The sequence below is a fragment of the Sesamum indicum genome, unplaced genomic scaffold (genome assembly GCF_000512975.1).
Source record: "Sesamum indicum cultivar Zhongzhi No. 13 unplaced genomic scaffold, S_indicum_v1.0 scaffold00119, whole genome shotgun sequence".
In the NCBI taxonomy this organism is placed as follows: domain Eukaryota; kingdom Viridiplantae; phylum Streptophyta; class Magnoliopsida; order Lamiales; family Pedaliaceae; genus Sesamum; species Sesamum indicum.
The window spans coordinates 57,459-66,262 of record NW_011628048.1 but is presented as its reverse complement, the minus strand read 5'-3'; the positions used below and the strand labels follow the sequence as shown (position 1 = coordinate 66,262).

Genomic DNA, 8,804 nt, shown 5'->3' with positions numbered 1-8,804 from the left:
TTTATTTTATGCTATGATTTTATTTTATTACAAAAGAATCATATCTTATAATAAGAAAAAGTGCATGAAATGATGACATTTTGAAGTGTTTATTACAAATATTCGTTGGGAGTTACAAAAGCATTTGACTCCAAAATTAAACGTGTTTTACCTCCAACTTTTTGATTATTAAATATTTCTTTTTAGATTTAAAATTCTAAATTACATCAAGCATGTAAAAGTAGTTTTTCTGAATCACACGCCAAAATCCCTAAATCGCAACGCTTTCCATTTTTTTCCATTGTGAATTCATCCCTTCAAAATCTCCCTTTCTTTCCCTTGTGAAGACATCGTTGCCACTTCCACCATCTTCACCGCCGTTCCCACGACCTGTGGCATTCCCTGCCACACCCAATGTCTTGTCCCGCCACTTGCACCATCTTAATGAGTGTTGTGCCTCCGTTCCCAGCTACTCGAGTCTGCTTCTGCAGGTTGCCAGGATCTGCGTCTCGATTGCTTCTCTAGTTACTATCCCCTCTTGTGGCTAGAGATCTGAGCCAAGAGTAGAGGAATCTTGATGGACTCCAAATAGGTAAAAGCATGAAATCCGAGAGTAATGTTGTGATTGTGTGAAGTTTTGGATATGCATTTTGAAATAAATCGATGTTGTTTTTCTATGAATATGGTAAGAATTCATCAAGTTGGCAGTGTGTTTCATTGTACTTACCGCTGATATTGAACGTAATTCAATGTCACAATGAAATACCCAAAGACCAAAAGATTAAACCCATGGAGTTTGGTTGCGCATATGTTTGGTGGCCATGAAACCAACTATTGAGGGTCGGTCTGAAATGTTCCATGTCGAGGACCTCAGACAGGGCATTAAGGGTCTTATAGAGACTTGCACTAAGTACTGCAGCCATCTTTCTTCGGTAGGAGATTTAGGTCGTCTGTGCAGTTTTAGTGGGTTAGTTGACAACATAATCGATTGATTGAATTGACTTAAGGTAATCGTCATATGGAAGCCTCTTAAGGCTTGGTCGGTATGACTCCCAATTTTAATAGTACGAGATTAGTCCTCGGACTTGAATAATCATGGCAGTCACATGCATACGATGATTGTATCTAACATATGGCGAGAGGTGACTGTGTCATGAGGCATGGTCATTATCAGCCTTATCTAGTGCAGTCGGTATATGTGGCGAGGACAACGGATTCCAAGAGAGGATTTGTCTCCTAGAAATATATGACAATGAGTTCTCGTATGTGTTTTGAGATGGTTTGACACTAAAAGTATTTGGCCAAATCGATTGATCGATCAGGGATAGGTTTCCTAAAACGGATCAGTAGAGTATACGCGCCTCGAGTATGAATCACAGTTGCTTAGTCAAGGATGGAAACTGACACCCAATTACATGCCCCAGACTAATGTCAGGAGACAGTAAGACTGTATTAGTATGGATTAAGAACTTGAATATTCAAACCGCTATTAACCTAGTCGCTAGTGTCATGGATCGTTGCTAGACGGCTACCATTTGTAACTGGCTATTTTCCATTTTGGGATGATTGAAAATAATTAATTAAATTAGATTTAATTAATTGTGTTGGTGACACACGTTCAAGTCTGGCTGAGAGTGAATATGAAGAGTCACACCCTACTACTATAATGGGATGGAATTAATTTGGAATTAACCAAAAGAGTCGGATGAATTCAATTATATTAAATTAATTTTTGGAGAGAATAAATGATTGGATCATTTATTTAGACCAATCCATTGGATGGATGACTTATAATTTAATTAATTTAATTACTTAGAATTTTAAATTAGCCATTAAAATTTATTGAATTAATTTTCTTGAACTTGATCTGATTATAAATTAGATTTACATATTATATGAGAGATATTTCAATGTTGGACTTTTAAATTAAACTAGGTTCCATTTGAAATCCATTAAATGTAGACTTCATTTAATTTTAATTAATTAAGCTTGGACCATTAAAATACAAGCCCAAAACCTTGGTTAGACCTTGGCTAGGTTAAAAAGGAGCCAAAGCTCCTCCTTCGGTGTGTTGTGGCTTTAAGGGTAGTTGATGGTTGTTGTAGTCTTGCTAGGTCAAGACTCCTTGGTATCTTGTGACTAGGTCACATATAAAGCCTCCATAACCCTCATAGCCGACCAGTAGCTGCTGCAAACACTTTCACACTAAAGTTTTCTGCTTTTTGCTCTCTAAAAGCTCTCTCAACATCTTAGAGATCGAAAGAGAGACAAAGGATCAAATGTTAATAAATAATGTTGTTCATTCTTTGCACTTTTTGTGGAGGTTTTACTAGCATGAAATCTCCACATCTCTTAGTGGTTGTGTGTCATTCTTTGAAGGATCTCCAAATCAAGATGTCACAGTGACAAATCCAAAAATGGAATGGAATCAACTTTTGTATCGAGCAAGATAGACAATGAGGGTAATTCCATTTATTGTTTATGCTTCTCGTTTTTCTTGTGCTTTTCATGGTCTTTATTTCATCTTTTACACCAAACCCCTAGGAATAGATCAAGGGTACAACTCTTGATAGGGAATTATTGCATGCTTTAATTGTTATTTTTTGATTTTAGGACATCGGAGCCTGGTTTGATTTCTAAGCCTAGAATCTTACGTGTATTGCATGAATTAACATGTTTACATATTTTTAGTTGGTTTTGGGAGCATGACTCATGTGTTTAATTACATATCTTAATCTAGGGTTTATGTGTTTTTATTTGGCATATAATTTTGGGCATGAGAAATTTAAAATTTGGAATTTTTGGATTTAATTATTTCTTGTTTGTTTCATAAATTGCAGAAAAGAAAGAGAAGTTTAAGAAAAAAAATTGAAAATACTGCAGACAGTTGCTGCTTGCGGGCTGCGTGCGCGCTGCTGGGACTGGTAAGCCTTGCTCTTGGTCAGTCATCTGTATCATTTTTTTTCTATTTTTTAAAATTTTTTATTTTTCTGAATATTCTGCATATTTTTTTAAAATATTTAATTTTGGTGAATTTAATTTTTGGATGAGATTATATATTTCCAAAAATTAAATTACTAAAATTAATTTGAATGGGTTTCTCTTAATAAGTTGTGATCATCCACTGTGGGCTCAGTGGGTCTCATAGATTTAGACTTGTGATCATCCAACAGGGCGTACTAGGCTTTTATTTTTGCGTGCAACGTGTTTTAATTAATGATTTTAGTATTCAGAATATTATGCATGCAAAACTAATATGTGATGATGTCTTGATCATATAAATAAATAACTCTCACTTGGTTGGACCAAGATTAAAATATTAGACCGTAAAAATAGAAATAAATAAAGGTTTGTTATTCCCTACATTCCATCCACAATAATATAGTGAGGAAGCTAATTTCACCATACATGATCTCACGAGTCGTGACACGTTTGGACTGAAATGAAGCTATACTATTATTGTGAACGAAGTAAATATGCACGTATTTCTTTGTCTCACAAGTAGTAGGGGGGCAATAGTTTATGCTATGATCCGATTGATGGGTCGGGTCTAACACCAAGTAATGTGATTTTTTTTGTATCCTCAGAATCACGTGAAAACAGTGAGGAAAAATATCTTGGGGATCTCATGGTCAAGAATGGTAATAGATACTGTTAGAATAGGTGACCAAAAAGTCAATTGAATTGGTCTTTATGTAATCTGCTATGACAATTTCGGTGTAATTGTGACATTATTTATGAATAAAGTGAGTGTACAATATTTGGCAATTGTATTTGTTGTGCTCACTGATTATGCTTATAGGCTTAACATCACAACAAAACCCACAAACCAAATTGTGCAACCTATGTAGTTGGGCTCCACATTAGATGGTGACCATGAAACCAACATTTGATAGTTAGGTTTGAAATATTTCAAGTCGAGGACCTCGAGACTGGGCATCGAGAGTCCTATTGAGACTTGCACTAAAATTGCATTCATTAGATGAGTGTCGTGTTTTATCGGTGACAGACGTTGGACGTCTATATAATGTTAGTGGGTGGTTGACAAGTTGTCAAGCCGACTGAACTGAGTAGGGAAAAGTCGTTATATGGAAGTCTTGGAGGCTTGGTCGGTATCACTAGATCTTCTTGGCTCCGATAGTAAGGGATTAGTCCTTGGACTTGAGAACCATGGTAGTTGCATGCTTATGATGGTCGTATCTTGAATTTGACGAAAGATGACCGTATCTTGGATGTGGTCATTACAAGTCTTGTTCAGTTCAATCAAATTATTTAGTAAGGACGGTGGATTTCAAGATAGAATCTGTCACCTGTCAATATATGACAGTCGAGTTTCTTATTCGCTCTGAGATGGTTCGTGCTCTTAGAGTTTGTGGCCACAATGATTGGTTGAGTAGGGAATGGTTTCCTACGTCAACCAATAGAGCAAACGCATCTCGAGTTATTGAGCATAATGTCTAGTCCAAGATGGGAACCGATGTCCAATTTCATGCCTTAGACTTAGATCAGGAGATGCATGATGCAAGAACCGTACCCGTATGGTTCTCGGGAGCCTAAAATGGTCACGCCAACATTCACCTAGCTTCTACTGTCATGGACCGTTGCTAGACGGCCACCGTGGTGATGGAAATTTCTGATTAATGGTTGATTGAAAATAAATTAATTAAATTGGATTTAATTAATCATTGTGTTGGACACAAGCCCATGTCTAGCTGAGGGTGAACCTAAAGAGTCACACACACATCACTATGGAATTGGTGGAATTAATTTGGAATGAGAAGAAACGAATAAATTTAATTGGATTAAATTAATTCAAGGAGAATATATAAATGATTGGATCATTTATTTAATAATTCATTTCATGGATGACTCAAGAATTAATTAATTGGATTAATCAATTTTTAGGCTTAACACTTTAAATTAATTGGATTAATTTATTAGATTTGATTTAATGAATTGATTGGATCAATTAATTAGTATTTGGGCTTAGATTTATTTAATTGAATTAAATAAATCTTTGGACTTAGTTGGGCTAAAAATAATTTATTTAATTATTGTCCAATGAACTTTGGTTGGGCTTGATTTGATTTGATTAAATCAAGCTTGATGCATATTTGATTTCCAATCCCATTTGATTGAGTTGGAGCAAGTTAAGAAGGAGTTGAAAAGTCCTCACCATGATAAAGATGATGGAGGAGTTATTTCATCACGGTTGTAGGTTATATGCATGTGGTTGTATAGGTTGCCTTGGAGGGATACTTAGTAGTTATTGAATTTTGAAGTCAATTGTATGTAATATACAAAACTACACGCATATCCAGCATAACCTCCTCTTAAGCAATAGATTTGTTCTCAATTTTCTCTCCAAAAATTATTCACCCTTTTTTCTATATTGAATTGAATTCAAGCTAGAATATAAAAATAATCCAAAAGCACTAAACAATAGTGTTTGCTTGGAGTTATTTTTCTTCTTTTTTTTGTTCATCTAGCAATAGAAAAAGAATCATATCTTTTCTATTATGTGGTGTGGACAACTTAGAGAAATTCTAATTTAAATTTTATAATGAACGGAATAGGAGAAATAAAGAAAATAGCGCACTTTGCTACTTTTCTAAATAAACAAAAAGGTAAAGTTTCATGTTATGCTTCTATGCTTTTTGTTTCATCCTCTAGCCACTTTCCTAGCGTGTTTATATGTTTATTATTATGCTTTTGACTAACACCAAAAGCCCGAGAATTTCAAAAGGAACACCCCTTTGCATCGATTTTAAATTTTCTATTTCACACTTCCATTGAAGTCTCGGGCCATACTGATTCTTTCAGTGGTATCAGAGCCCGGCTCGGTGTTGTGGCTTTAGCATTAACATGTTATTATGTGTTGAGTATGAAAAACGTGTTTAATTTGCTTTCCGAAAGCATGTTTTATGACTTTGAAGCATGATTATTTGTTCAGAAAATATGTACTAATTTTGCTTTCAAATTATGGATATCTATGCAGATTTTGAAAATTGAATTTTCTATAAATGCATGGTTTTATTTCAATTTTTAATTGCAGAAATATATATTTTACGACCCATTTGTCGTAAAGTACAACATGAATGGACTTGAGCAGACCATGCACGTGTTGATTAACATGTTGGTCCAATACAAGATAATGACGGAAAAGTCTGCAGCGTCGGTGTTGGTCGGGGAGGCTTCGATCTCTAAAGCGAAAGGCAAAGGGGCCAAACATTGGAAGAGAAAAAATGATAAGGCAAAAGCCGCTGCAAGCGCTTTGAGCTCCTGTTGCCCCTATGGGGATGGGAAAAGATAAAGGGAAGGTGAGCTCCAAGTTAATAAGGCCAAATGATGTCTGTATGCATTATCGAGAAAAGGGCCATTGGAAAAGGGAGTGCCCCAAGCTCCTCACCAGTGCAAGTACAATTTTTATTGAGGTTAACATGATAACTAACTTTGCTTCTTGGGTATCGGATACTGGCTATGGAGTTCACATCTGCAATAATTTGCAGGTGCTGGAAAGAAGCAGATAATTAAGTAAAGACAAGGTGGTCCTGAACGTGGCGATGGAAAGGTGTTGTTGGTGAAGCTGTAGGGATAGTCCACTTAGCTATTAGTGATCAAGTTAGGATATAGTTGAAAGATTGCTATTATGTACCTAGCATGATCAAGAATATCATTTCCATTTGATTTTTGGACAATGTTGGTTTTGAGTTTATGATCAATAAAAATTATTTTTATTTGATGAAGAATGATGCTTCACATCTGTTAGACAAACTTCATAATAGGGGTGGTAGATGAGTTGAGTCGGCTCGCGAAGCGATTTTGAGCTTGAGTCCAGCGAGATCGAGCTCGAGCTCGAGCTGACTTGTGTCTGTTCATGAGCTCGCGAGCTCTTCTTCTTATTATTATTTTTTATATATATTTTTATTTTTAAATATATATTTTATTTTATATTTAATATTTGATCAATTTTATATTCAAAATTGACCATATATATTATAATTATTAATCAATATCTTATATTTTATTTTGGATAATAATAAATTATGGTACTTTTATTTATACATTTAATCTTTATACAAAAATAAATTTAATCAACAACTAAGTAAATTATAATATTTTTTGTAATTACAATTATTATTTAATATGGCATATATAAAATTTATGTTATATTTTAATATATATTTGTATTGCGTTATGCAGTTTTTAAATTGACAAGTAATTCACTTATGATTTTTAATTATTTATAAATTTATGTCAAATTAGTAATTTCTATGAATTAATCTAAAAATTATAATAATAATAATAATAATAATAATAATAAAAATAACAATATTAATATTAATAAAAACAACAACAATAATATAATAATAATGATGATGATGATGATGATGGTTGAACAATTCCAATTATTATTTTATTATATATATAATGAGATTAAAAAGTTTAATCAATAATTATCATATCTTATAATCCGGGCTCGATTCATACGAAATTTAAATATATATAAGATTGTGTCCGTTAGGTTATATCTGACAATATGATTTAAAATCACATGGCCTGATTTAACGGTATAACGCCTTGAATGATTACTCTTATGTTTTGATTACTATATCTCAACATCCATATATCCAATAAGTCTAAAACTTTATCAAATGTATTTTTATGTAAGTTTGATCATATCTAAGGGTCTGATCTGAATTTTGATGGCCCGATTAACCCATGTTATTCAACAATGTAAGTTTGACCGAATGCTCTTGTTACACTGCCAGGCGGGGCAAAAGGGAAATGAAATAGTGTTTATCAGTCAAAAATTTCAAATGATATTTGCAACTATTGCCGAGAGAAGGGCCATTAGAAGAGGGAGTGTCCTAAGCTCCACTCTGATGAAGATTAAATTTTTAATTGAGTATAATCACCATTCTAGTCTTTGTATTGGATACCAATAATTCATAATCTATGAATGGTTTGCATGTGGTGATGAGGAGTAAAAAAGTAGAAACAAGAAAGACCTAAGGCTTAGCGATAGCGGGGCTATTACTGTAAAGACTAGGGGCTTAGTTAAGATTAGTGGTGATCATGTTAGGATAATGTTTATGTAACCTAGCATGATCAAAATATTATTTTCATTTAATCTTAGACAATTGTGATTAAATAATTTTGATCAATAAAGTTTTTATTTAACATTGAATGGAATTCATGTCTACTAGATGAACCATAAACTTTATATTCTCTCATAATTAGATTATGGATACTTTGAATAAAAGATGAAATGATAATCAAGAATGAGGTTTACAGTCCTGGTAGGTTAATCTCTTCAAGTTGAGGATGAGAGAGAGTGATGGATTCAAAGACTACTTGAAATAGGCAAAACCTTTTTTCTGAGAAGGAGAAAGAACATAAAAGCGCTTTTGTTGGACAACATGGATTACCAGTTACATATTGGATTGGATCTAGTGTGATGTCTGTAGGTAATATAAATTACACAAGATTAGTGTGGGGTTCGCAGGTCTAAATCCTTTTGATGAGGTTCAAAGAATTAGACATGGAGTGGTGAACCAAACTAACTACCTTTCAATTGGATCGAGAGGGTGTGTATTTAGCTGGAGGCTTTTGAATATCGAAAATGAGAATGTGATTTTCAATTAGTGAATTTCTTCCTGAAATGACCATGTTTGACCGCTCTCTGATAAGGAAGGAATCAAACTAAGCTGCAGTTTCTTTGATTAGTGTTTCACTAAAACAAGTGGCCCTTATTGTATGACAAACTCTCGTCCTACAATGTACTTGAGTTAGTAGGATGTTGCTATACACGTCAAGGAAAC

The 8,804-nt window shown here is 34.0% G+C and overlaps 1 long non-coding RNA gene across 1 annotated transcript; it reads left to right on the top strand.

Moving 5' to 3' along the window:
* The first annotated feature begins 267 nt into the window (after positions 1–267).
* Positions 268–6,689, top strand: LOC110013309. The gene is made up of 3 exons (XR_002288484.1): positions 268–571; positions 2,820–2,903; positions 6,035–6,689. It is a non-coding gene; the product is annotated as an uncharacterized LOC110013309 (long non-coding RNA).
* The last annotated feature ends 2,115 nt before the right edge of the window (positions 6,690–8,804 follow it).